This window comes from Haliaeetus albicilla, chromosome 15, assembly GCF_947461875.1.
Source record: "Haliaeetus albicilla chromosome 15, bHalAlb1.1, whole genome shotgun sequence".
Lineage (NCBI taxonomy): Eukaryota > Metazoa > Chordata > Aves > Accipitriformes > Accipitridae > Haliaeetus > Haliaeetus albicilla.
In genome coordinates, this window is record NC_091497.1 from 35,734,077 (window position 1) to 35,746,554 (window position 12,478).

Consider the following 12,478-nt stretch of genomic DNA (forward strand, 5'->3'; position numbering starts at 1 on the left):
TCATCAATCTCCTCCTTTTAATTAGTTGTTCCTTCATAGCCACTAGGCTTACAGATTCTACATGGGCTTCTTGCTTCACTTATACTTAATTTGTCTCCTACTGATGTTTACTCTTTGCTGTTACAAGGTGTTTGTCCTTTGAACACCACCTTGGATCTCACACTCTAATTTATGCTTCTGTTTGCTGGCTTTATTTGGATAAGATTCATACATTTTCAAAGATTTTTACTGGGCTCGTGTTGCAGCTACAACCCTCATGTGGAAAGCACTTTGCATCCTCCAGGATGAAAAGTGCTGTGTAAAATGAAGTGTTGTATGTAAAGATTTCAATTAAATAATGTGCCTAAGATTTGGTGTTACAAGAACATACTCCTCTGAAGATTTTAAAGTCTTTTTTCCTTGCTTTTGTTCCTGCATAATGGTGCATTCTTAATGACAATAGGAGTCACTAGGGAACACAAATCTGGTATTCCCTTCTCAAGCTATATATACTTTTAACAACTCCCATGATACAGCAAGAGATTTCTCATTCATTACTTTGCAGCGCATGATTTGCAGTGCCATGATGTAGCTAATTAGCTGTTGACATATTCAGAGTCCACATCTGCAGCTTTATTACCAGAATGAAAGCCACATGAATCTTCATTTTTCTGATGTTTTTTGTTGTTTTTCTTCTAATATAAGACCTTTGGACCTTCCAGATTTTCTTTTTTATCATATTTTCCACAGTTCTATGTGAGCAATTATTGCCTGATGTCTGGAAAGTTCAAATGTATACCACTTGCCATAGTATCCATTAGTCATCACTGTTGCTCTGTCACAAGTTTCTTGGTGCTAAATGACTATAGCCAAAGTAGATAGAAAACTTAACTGGAGAAGTAGAACACACTGTAGTAGTTGTTGGTTTCATCTTTTTTGGAGATTACTCTGTCAGCAGTCGTGCCAAGTAAGGGCATTTTGTTCTTTTCTTCTCTCTTTTTTTTTTTTTGTTGGCTTACCAGTCCTGATGTTATAAAGGACTTTAACTCAAACATTTAAATTTCAGCTAGTTATGGTTGTTTTCAATTGTTTTCAAGCTAGTGGACACAATGAACTGCTTGGCAGAAAGACTGTACAATAAGCTTATTTCAAATAAGTGTTTTACACTTGTATGTTTTTAGACAGTAGTGCTCCTTGCTGTCTTATCTGTGCCAGAAGACCACGTAAAAAGCTGTATCATGATCCATTCTTCGTTGCTTCTGTCCTCTGACATTATTCCAGATATGAGGCTTGAGCTTATGCTAACTTAAAATAGAAGAAAAAAGTGTGCCATCTTGACGTTGATGGCAAAGTTCCTGTTGATGTCAAGAGGGCCAAGATTTCACCCAGAGAGATTTGGCATCAGCTTCACTGGGGAAGCGTCAACATGGACTGCTCCGATAACATTCTTATTTTGTCAATGCCAAAGCATCCACTCACTTTATGTCCAAACAGGAGAAAAACCCAGATGGTGTCAGATCACATTGCCATCCAGATCCATTTCAAAAGAGCTTTAGAGCCAAATCTGATCAATACATTTAAAATGTTTGACTCTAAATTTTCTGTAACGCTCCAGTAGACAGTTCCTAGGATAGATGCCACAGTTAACAAGATATGCAGAACAATTATCCTTAGCTGAAGCAACTGGCCAAGGGCTCAGTAGGATCCCTCTCTCTGGGTCTGGGTGTCAGTCATCACAAATAAGCAGAAAAGGAGAGACTAGTGTCCATATCTGAGAAGGAAAGTCTTCCCCTCTTCCCTCCATCACCTTGCACAATTCAAGAGTGTATCATATAAGTGTCTGGTTTTCTAAAAAGGAGAAATTCTGCTCCTAAGGAAGCCAGGGCTTGTCCGAGACTCTCCCTGGGCAGAAGGAGAAAGAAGAGCTTAGGGAAGTCACTGGCTGGCAATAAGTAGCTTTGCATCCTTCAGCTTCTTCTAACAAGGCCTAAAAGTGGACCCAGGTGATTTTAATCAGAAGCTAAAGGCTGAGAAATTCTACGGCTGCAGAGACACAGGTTTGGCTTTCCCCCACTGTCCTTGTTGTCTCTGGGTGAAAATGGATATCGACCTGAGTAGAAGGATAAGTCTGGAGAACTTTTAGACAAGTGTTGGTTTTGCTTTGTTGCTTAATGAAACCTAAAAAGCAATTACAGTTAAATCAAAATTGATTGGATTTGAACATGGGATTCTAAAACATACAAATGAACAGTCTTTCTCTTAAAATCTGTAGTCCTTAATGAAAACCTAGCTGTATCTTTTTTCAATCTCATATAATTTTACAATAAAATAGAAGAAAATGCAGAGATCTTCCTGGAGCTTCATTTTAACTTGTATAACTGAACATAATGAACTTCATGGACCAGATTCTGCTTTAACTGAATCTGGGGCAAATCCAAAGCAGTTCCATTTATTCTGATAGATTTCTTTAAAAGAAGACCAGAGCCCGACCTTTCAGCATCAGTGTTTAAACTGTTTACAGTCAAAGCAAATTCAAATTCCACTAAAAGCTATAGTGTTAGTGGAAATTCTCCATATCTTTTATTGTCTGTGTGCAAAATAGATCACCGCGTTCCCAACAGTTAATAATTTTTTGTTTTTAAGTATCCTCTGCACATAATTAAATACTTCAATCACTTTTTGAAAGTAAACCATAATATTTACTGTTAAGACTGGGTGTGCAGTATGGGTGTTCATGTTTATATGTTAAATCTATTATAGCCATGTTGCTTTTAATACTTTTAGAACCATTCTCAGCATTTTTTTGTAGCATTCATGGCCAGGGGAGGCGGAGAATCCCCTATTGGCTAAAGAAACACATCTTCCATCCTTGGATCCTGGCCAAAGGCTACGTAGCCTTGTGATTAATATGTTAGCTGCATATTTAAAAGGCAGAAAATTCCCCTTCTCCTGAGCTCCTGTACTGTTGCTGACATTAATATTTTCCATCTCTTGCTGTTGATTATGGTTTTCCATTTTTCTGTAACAAAAACGAGACAAAAAAATGCAGACATATCACCACATATTTAATACAGCCAAATTATTGCAAATAGAAAGATAGGTCTGACATTTTATCACATTATGGAAACACAGAAGCCCTGTTATACACAAGAGAGGCATTTCACTTACATCTCTGAAGTAAGATTTTCAGAAACAAGCAATGATTTTTCCATGTTTCATCTCTCAGGTTTTTGCTAATGAGCAAAAACTCTTTAAAATTCCCACTCCTGTAAAATCAAACATTGGACACTAAAGGAGTGAGGGAAGCAAAATCATTATTGCAGATATCTGGCCTGATTTCTTGTAGGCCTGCTTTTACCCTATTTTATTAGCAACATACACTCAGATCTGCAGCTGAGCATGTAGTACCATGTAATTTTTACCAGTAGTCCCAGTTACCACTAAAGCCTAACCTGACCTTGCTTTACAACTATCTGCAGACACTCTATGGACAGAAGTGTGACCCACATAAACTTGTGCTCCATATCAATCATGCAGATACTCTTTTTTTTTGTTTTTATCCTGAGGACTTAGGAAATGGTTATTACCTTGTGAAAAATTTACTGTCAAACTGTTCATGGCCTGCCAGGGCTCTCTTTTTGGTAGGGAGAAGGCTCAATATCTTTGGGACACTGGGTTATTTTAGAATAAGCTTGCTTAACATTGTGTGTATTTCTTGCTTTGGTGAAATATAGAGTAACACTTACTATGGGTTAAAATCTCGGAAGAGACATTTTTCTATAATTGTGATTTTTCCATATTTTGGAAACAAGCTATCAGAAATATCCATTTCTCATTTTTTAATTTTTGATCTCTTGGGGTCGGAGTCATATCACCTACCTTCAGGCGCACACATACATATCTGAGCTAGTTGTCTAGAGCCCCATATGATCTGTAAAGAGAAATGGCTACATCAAGACCATTATTCATCTGACCACCTGGCCACAGCACGTCTGTTCCTCTTTGACTATGAAGGGAACACTGAAGGACCAACACAAAGGTAGACATCTGCATTATACTCTGCAATATGGTGAGATAGGTCTCACATGTGACCTTCTCTTTACTTGTACCCTTGTAGGACATTTGCACCCACAGTTTTTACTGGATAGCAATGCAGACATCAGTGGCCAACTCTGGCCTTGATTCTGGCTTCAATATTAAGTTTAACAGCTCAGGAACATCTGCACATGGACATCTGTGCTGTTAATGAGTATCAGACTCCCTGGCTCATCTTTGGCCCTACAAACTCAAGCAGTGTTGAGGCACATCTCAGGAAACAGCACAGACCAAGGAAAGTTCCCAACAGGTGGAGTGGATGAGACCTTCTGGCTTGGGAGAGGAAGAGATTGTAGTGATATTGACGTGCGGAAAACAGACTCCACAATCAGTGAGATTGTAAAGTAGGTATGTTCATTCAGCGCTGGGCAGCACGGGGGGGTAGTCCCACCAAAGTCGTGCGCGCCTGATTTGGCAGTTCACTTTAAATTTATACAGTCAAGTGTTACATATACATAGAGTTTCACAATACGCCTATACATAGGCATTACCTATTCCCGCTTCATATTAAAATTAGCTTTAGGAAGTCATTTCCATAGTCTCCTCTCAACTGCGCTTGTGCAGTGCCTCCTTATGGTGGTCGTCTGGTGGTCGTGAAGATGAAGGCTGTATGTCTTCTTCACGGTAAACTCTTAACCTTCTGTCCCTGCGCAGACTCAGTTGTCCCTTGGCATTTGTCGAAATCACAAGGTCGGTCTTGGCTGGTTCTTGGAGCCACTGCTGCTTCTTATCAGGGATTATCTCCTGTCCCAGCCAGCCTCAACAATGTAAGCGTTAAACATCACTTCTCATCCCCTTGGGCCATGTCTACCTCTATTGAAACTTCTTTAACTTCATTGTAAGCTAGATAATTATTAAACAATTATTATCCACATTCAGGTATCTACTATATCTGCTAAGGTTTCTTTGGTTCCCCGTCTCAATATGAACACTAAGCATGTCCCCATGACACATCTTCCTGCCCTATTGTTTTGGGTTTGTGTGGTGGGTTTTTTTGGTAGCGGGGGAGGGGGCTGCAGGGGTGGCTCCTGTGAGAAGCTGCTAGAAGCTTCCCTGGCTCCAAGTCGGACCCGCAGCTGGCCCAGGCTGAGCCCATCAGTGACAGTGGTAACACCTGTGGGAGAGCAGATTTAAGAGGGGAAGCCTGCAGTGAGTAGGGGATTGGAATGTGAGAGGAACCCCTCTGCAGACAGTAGGGCCAGTGAGGAAGGAGGGGAGGAGGTGTGCTGGAGGAGGGGATGTCCCTGCAGCCTGTGGTGAGATGGCAGGCTGTTCCCCCAGCCCATGGGGGGGAGCAGGGAAGCAGATGCCCACCTGCAGCCCGGGGAGGAGCCCCCACTGGAGCAGTCGGATGCCCCCCGAAGATGGCCGTGACTCTCTGGGAAAGCCCGTGCTGGGGCAGTCTGTGACTGAAGAGCGGCCTGCGGGAAGGACCCACGCCAGGGAAGTTTGTGAGGAACTGCAGCCGGCAGGAAGGACCCCACGGCGGAGCAGGGGCCGAGTGAGGAGGAGTCCTCCTCCCCCTGAGGAGGAAGGAGCGGCAGAGACCAGGTATGACGGACCGACCCCAACCCCCATCCCTGTTCCCCTGCGCCGCCGGGGAGAGGAGGAGGTGGAGAGAACCGGGAGTGGAGGCGGGGGGGCTGGGGGGAAGGTGTTCTCAGGTTGGGTTTTACTTCCTAATATCCTTGTTTGGATTGGGTTGGTAGTAAGTTAGATTGATGTTGTTCCTTCCCCAAGTTGAGCCTGTCTTTTGCCCGTGACCATAAGTGGGGAGCGATCCCTCCCAGTCCTTGTCTCGACCCACGAGCCTGCCTTTATATTTTCTCCTCTGCATCCCACCGGGTCCGGGGAGGACGAGTGAGTGAGTGGCTGTGTGGTGCTTTGTTACTGGCTGGGCTGAAGCCAAGACACCTGTTTTATTTGCTAGCATAGATGTAGCCCATGCACTTCATCCTGTAATTATAAATATAGTTGTTTGGTTCAACAGCAGCTCTTTTCTAACACTGTGTTTTTTCCATTACATTTCATCTCGCTAAATACTTCTTTTTGGAGCTTGGCTTTTTGTTTTCCTATGTAAAATGTTTTGGATTAGGTATGTACTTGCTGACATCACTGTAGGAGGTAGTAAATTGTTGACATTAAATATCAAGACAATTATTTTTGCTTATGGAACTCTGTCTAATGTCTGTTGCAGCAGAGCAGCAATATTCTTCTGTAGGAGTATTGTCACTGTTGAGAAGCACTCTAGTGGTTTATTTTTCAGTATGGCACCTGTCTCTTTTCTTCCATGGAGTTATATAACATATGCACAAGAATGATTAATCTATATTCTATGTTTTGAGGGAAGGCAAGTGATTGATTATTCTTTTTCTTACTTGTTTTTTACTTCTACCTTTCTGAAAAATTTACTCATTCATAAAAGGGAGTTCTTTAGCATCTCACTTCTTATTGGTTGCCGTTTATCCTTTTTTTCCTCTGTGTCTGCTGATATAATTCAGGAATAGAAAAGCAAATTGAAAGACCATAAGTAGGTTTGCTGTCTATCAGCATTTTAAAACCCTACATCTGGACCACTATATAATTTTTCCAAAAATCTCAGAGCTCCTTCTGGGGCCTTGAAGGTGAACTGAGAGTCTGAAATCCTTGGAATGAATGACAGAGGGTCAGACAAATACTGAGCTGAAGCCAAATCCTTGTCAAACTATGTGGGTTTATGCTAGATCTGGGTCATATTAACAACGTTTGACAAGCTAGACATGCTTGGAATAGTTAATTTCCCAGCTATTTTAGTCCAAACCAGTTGCTGTCTTGGGCACAAGATCGAGTGTTAGTACTTCACATTTGATCCCTCAACTCCCATAAGGATAGTTTCAAGCTCTCAGTAATGTGTCTCAGTATGAAACCTGTGCTGTAATTGCAGGCTCTCATTTCTTGGTACACATCTTGACCTGCAGGATAGCTGGGTATCCTCCACCTTTCTCTCTCTGACTGTTTGTTAGAGCAATTTAATAAAATGCTGCAAGCATTACCTGGATATACAATTTAAGTAGGTCAACTTCTCTGAAAAATCTGCTGAGTTTTCTAGTGGTTGGAAGCAATAATCACTATTCATGAGCCTTGCAGCATCACTCAAAGGCCTCATTTAGATCAGACAGATCTATTGTGCCAGCTACTCTACGAAGACATAAAAACCACCTCTCCCAAAGACTTTGCAACCAGAATTTAGAGTCCGCAAAGTAAGGGAAGGAGCAGGGGAAAGGCAGGGAAAAAGCAAGAGTGAGCAGCTTGAGACACCACTTAGTAGAATATTTTAGATGTATTGCCTTTATTCACTTTTTGTGATGTAATGTGTGAAGCCAAATTGTGCTGATAAAATCCACTTTTTGTAGAGTGCAGTACTTGGAAAACGGGCATTATTGTCTGTGATTTCTTGATCTAGGTGGGTACTGGTTTTTCCTGATGGTGGTTTATGACTCTCTACCCTTTAGGCATGGCAGCTAATCTCCTTACCAGCTGGGGCAGGGATCCAAAGCTCTTTCCTTCATGAGAAAAGGGTAGAGAGTAGGGGGAAATGCGTCAGTGGCTCATTTCTTTCTATGTCCCTGACCTGTTGGAGCAGGAAGATGATAGAGACCTATAGAAGGATATCCTTGTCCCTCCTAATGCTTCTGGACAGTCCATAAAGCCTAGATGCATGAAGTCTGCAAACTAATTTATTACCTACTCCTTAATAGTTAGTATTGTCTTCAGTTGACAACAATGAGGGATGGTGGTGATGACAGTGAATGTGAAACATTGCTTGAGTTGAGAACAATGCTTCTCAAAAACAAATAGCCATATAAGTAGCTCATACATTAAAGAAGTTGTGAAAACTTAGAAACAATGCAAAGAATAGTGACAACAACTTTTGAAGAATAGAGAAATGCCTTATAATGAGAGATGCAAGGACATCCCTTTGCTCATTGCATACAACACCAAGAGGCAATATACATTCTAATATGACAAGAAAATATTCAAGTTATTATTATTTTTCTTAACCTGTCAGAGAAAAACATGATAAAAAACAATGTGAGGCTGTTAATGCCAATCAAATTCAAGTTAGGAGTAAAACATGAATTTTCAGCAGCAAAGATTATTAACTGCTAGAACAAACTAACATGGGAACATCTGCCTTTGACTTCATCAAGGGTGTTTTGGTCTAAAGCAAGCCTCAGTAAGACTGTGTGGTGGACTTCACATGGGAGGGGATGCAGGGAGACAATCTGTGCCTTACTCAGAAGGTTTAGCCACATTATCTACCAGGTTCCCTCCAACCTCACAGTCTAAGGCTCTGGTAAGGTTTTGTGCCACAGAGAAGAGTTGGGTTTGAGAGGAAGGAGTCCAGTCTGTACCAAAAGTGTTCTCAAGTGCCCATGATATTCAGGGTGATATGTACAACATGTCCTCTTCATCCTCAGTGGGGCAAAGGGAGCAGGAAGGAATAGGATGGCAAGTTCTTTTGTGTGGGTGATAGCTGTGCTAAAGGAGCAGGTATAATTTCAGTGGTTTTACTCCTGATTTACAAGAGGGTGAGGACTTATATTTAAAGAATGTTTCCTTATGTGTATGAAAACTGTAATCTATACAGTAGATATTTTGGGGGGTATCAGATGTTTATAGGATATATCTGATCCCGTTCTGAGTCACACCAGTCTAAGACTGGAGTACTGAGGAGTAATGCCAGACCTCTGCTTTGAAAAGCATGATGGTCTTTTTTCACTTTGAGTCCCAAGCCCATGCAAAGCAACAAGTACAAATCATGTGTGCTGCAGCCTGATTGCTGAACCAAAAAAAAAAAAAACAAAACAAAACCAAACCAGAATCATTGCCAAAAGCAATTTTCCAGTATATGTTTGATGCATTGTACAAAGGACCCTCTGCCAATAATACCCAGCATACAAGGAAAGTGATATAAATGTCTGATAACAGCTATAAAGATGAAGCACTATGCAATAAAGACCAGAACTGTGGTGAGCAAGCCAGTTGAGAACAGCCCACAGAGGAAGCAAGAGAGAGGTCATCTCTTGTCATTCATGAAATTATGCTCTAAATCAGAGACAGAGGGTGGCAGAGGAGCCCAGTGCAAGGTGTTTGCAAGTGCACTGAGAGGGAGTATCTTAAAATTGTGTGAGATAAAATTGATAAAGAAGTGGTATTTTGAGGCAAAGGAAAGCATTTAGAGTTCCTGCAAACTCAGCAATTGAACCAAGTTGTGGCTGGTAAGGAGGGGATGAATATTGCCTTGATTTAAGAATTCCTTTAGTGCTTGTTTTCTTGCTGGTATTCCCTGAAGTAATGAAGTTAAATAGTTCAGCTTGCATAGGAGGTGAAAGTTGAATCATGTTCTTTCCCTCTGTATAAAAGGATGCTCTCCACCAGGACTCATATAAATTTGAAGCACTTACTGCCAAAGTTCTTCTCTTCAGAGCATCTCACATTCAGGTTATGAAGCCCTGCAGCACAACTGTGAGGCACAAGAGAAAATAGCATTACCCATATTTCTCTGACAATGGGTGAGACAGATAGAGGTAAAGGCTTTATCATGGCCACAAGATCAGGAAAAAAAAGGGGGGGGGGGGGATCGGGGACAGGACTGGCATATCAGAGCTTCCTCTTCTCAACCCTAAAAGAAAAGCTAATGAAAGTAGCCCAGAAGATCCTCCTACGGGTTGGGAGCAAAACTGTACAATGAACTGTGGACAGTATTTTTAATGGTACACTATCAGGAAGAATGATCAGGGCTCTGCAGTGAACCGTCTCAGGATCTGCTCAAAGGTTTCACTGGTGACCTGTATAATGGACTATAAAACAGGACTGTGACATTTTGTAGATGAGCTGAGAAGAGCTGCAAAATTTTTGGAAGAGAAGATTAACATTGAAACATTCAAAAAATCTTGACAGATGGGTTCAAAGAGATAAAATAAATAGAATGGCTGGATTGCAATAAGGACAAGCTACACTCAAGCAATAAAAGGGGCAAATCCTGGAACAGGAACAGTAGGCAGCTGTCCTTGCAGAAGGATCTGAGTCCTAGAGAAATGAAGCTGAATCTGAATCAACAACAGGTTGGCTACTACAAAAAACCAACCACAACCTTAGTAACTCCAAAGTGGAGAGGGGCCTGGAAGGGAGATGGAAAGGAAGTACAACTGGAACCTAGTTTGTGTCCACACTTGAATTTAATTCAAAATTATTCTTAGAGTAGAGAAACTATTTACATTTCTCAAGCAATGGGGCTGAAAACACAGCCAGCATCATGTTAAGGAAAGATTAGTTTACTTGGGCCTACTGTGGGTGAAGCATAGGAGAGCCTTGGATCTGCTGGTGAATGTAAGAGCAGCCCTCAGGACTGAGATACCCATCTGTGCCATATCCCACCCTGTCATGCTAGCCCCTGGGTTTAACTTTTTTCTGCTTAAAAGGCTCTGTTTGTTTATTTTTCATTCCTGTAGGAAAAATGTGGTTTCCCTGGAAGGACCTTCTCTGGAATTTAGTACTGAAGGAATTAGATTCAATACACTTTTAATGACTGTTTTAAATCTTTTTTTTGTATACCAAAACCCAACTCTACAGTAAGCCCCCTATTGCAGAATGTGCATAGAACTGCACACTCATTTTAATGGACTGTCTTCTCTGACGTCATGCCAGAACAGAGGAGACCTTTGAAACTTCATGTCAGAAGCTTCTTCCAAACTCTATGGAATCAGGATCTCAGTCTACAGCAGGCATAAGTTTCAGTAAGGCTTCAGCCTCTGGGCTGAGCCTCTGCTGCTAAAGCATGAGAATTGTGTCCTCTCAAAGACTTCAGCTGAATCTGCTGCAGTGCAGTGTAATTAAAACCTTTGTTTGGGAGAGCAGTAGACTGATATTTGCTACAGCTAGGAGCATGGTTCTGTTCCAAAACCTACTGTAGATCCACTTGAAAACTTGTCTTGTATTGCCTGAGGTACTCGCATTCCTTGTGGTTATTTCTGACGCATGTATGGTACAGTCATCAAAAATGTGAGAAGCATGTGGTAGAACTGGCAATACCTTGCTTTTCAAGACATTCACTGGACTTTCTGCCTGCAGCCAAATGAAGAAGAATATGCCATATTAGAATTACCATCAAGGAAATAAAGTTTTTTTTTTAATGGCTTTTCTCTATGCTTGAAACAGGTTGCAGCCTAGGGTGGTATAGGCAAGACACAGGGTCAAGTATTGATTCACAAGACATAAAAAGTAGGTTTGTTTTCCTCCATTTTAGCAGTGCTAAAACTTGAGCCAGCCTGTTCGTGAGAATGTGAGAGTGGCAGGAGGCCCAGTTTTCATATTCAGCTAAGCAAAGCAGACTTCTGCCCATATCTTGAACACTGCATATGTGAATTGTCTAAAACATACTTTAAGGGGAAATAGTTCCCCGGCTTTCATGCCTCCTGGCTTCACTGGATGGAGAAAATTGCTGGAGTTGCCAATTCCAGTCTGGCAAAGTTAACCAACTTTGCATTGGAGTGAGAAAATCTGACAGCATGAATTCTCAGAAGCATGGGTGTATATATACGAAAGCCTAGGAGAAGTCCTTATTCTCCAAAATTAACTCTGAGGCTGGTTTAGTGGTAATTCTTCTCAATAATATGCTGGATTATGCCTTCAGGAACTTTTATTCATTGCTCTTAGTATTCATCCCAGGCTACTGAACCATTTGTTAAATCAAATTGAGTCAGAATATTGGGATCTGAAAGAGTAGTATAGAGCTATTGGGTTTTCGCATTCTGTTGTATATGAGTGGCAAGTAATTTCCAAAATACCCTGAAGTCAAGAGACAAATTTTAGTGGCACTGGATTGCCCTGCAGGTACTTTTATGTTTTGCTGACTACAGCACCCAAATCCTGGCTTAGCATGCAAAGGGAAGTTCATTGTAAAAAGTCAGATAGTTCTCTGAAAGAAAGCAACTCCTTTTAGTCTTGTCCTGGTTTTGGCTGGGATAGAGTTAATTTTCTTTCTAGTAGCTGGTATAGTGTTGTGTTTTGGGTTCAGAATGAGAAGAATGTTGATAACACACTGATGTTTTCAGTTGTTGCTAAGTAATGTTTAGTGTAAAGTCAAGGATTTTTCAGCTTCTCATGCCCAGCCAGCAAGAAGGCTGGAGGGGCACAAGAACTCGTGAGGGGACACAGCCAGGACAGCTGACCCAAAGCGGCCAAAGGGATATTCCATACCATTTGATTTCATGCCTAGTATATAAACTGGGGGGAGTTGGCCTGGAGGGGATCACTGCCCGGGAACTAACTGGGCATCGGTTGGCGAGTGGTGAGCAATTGCATTGTGCATTGCTTGTTTTGTATACTCCAATCCTTTTATTATTATCATTATCAGTTTCTT

General features: G+C 41.4%; 1 long non-coding RNA gene across 1 annotated transcript in view; it reads right to left on the reverse strand.

Annotated features, from left to right (window-relative positions):
• Positions 1–955: 955 nt before the first annotated feature.
• LOC104318055 (uncharacterized) overlaps positions 956–12,478 on the reverse strand; it is an 83,761-nt gene continuing 72,238 nt past the window's right edge. The window contains exon 8 of the long non-coding RNA XR_011327982.1: positions 956–2,998. This is a non-coding gene — a long non-coding RNA (uncharacterized lncRNA). The remainder of the gene's footprint in view (positions 2,999–12,478) is intronic.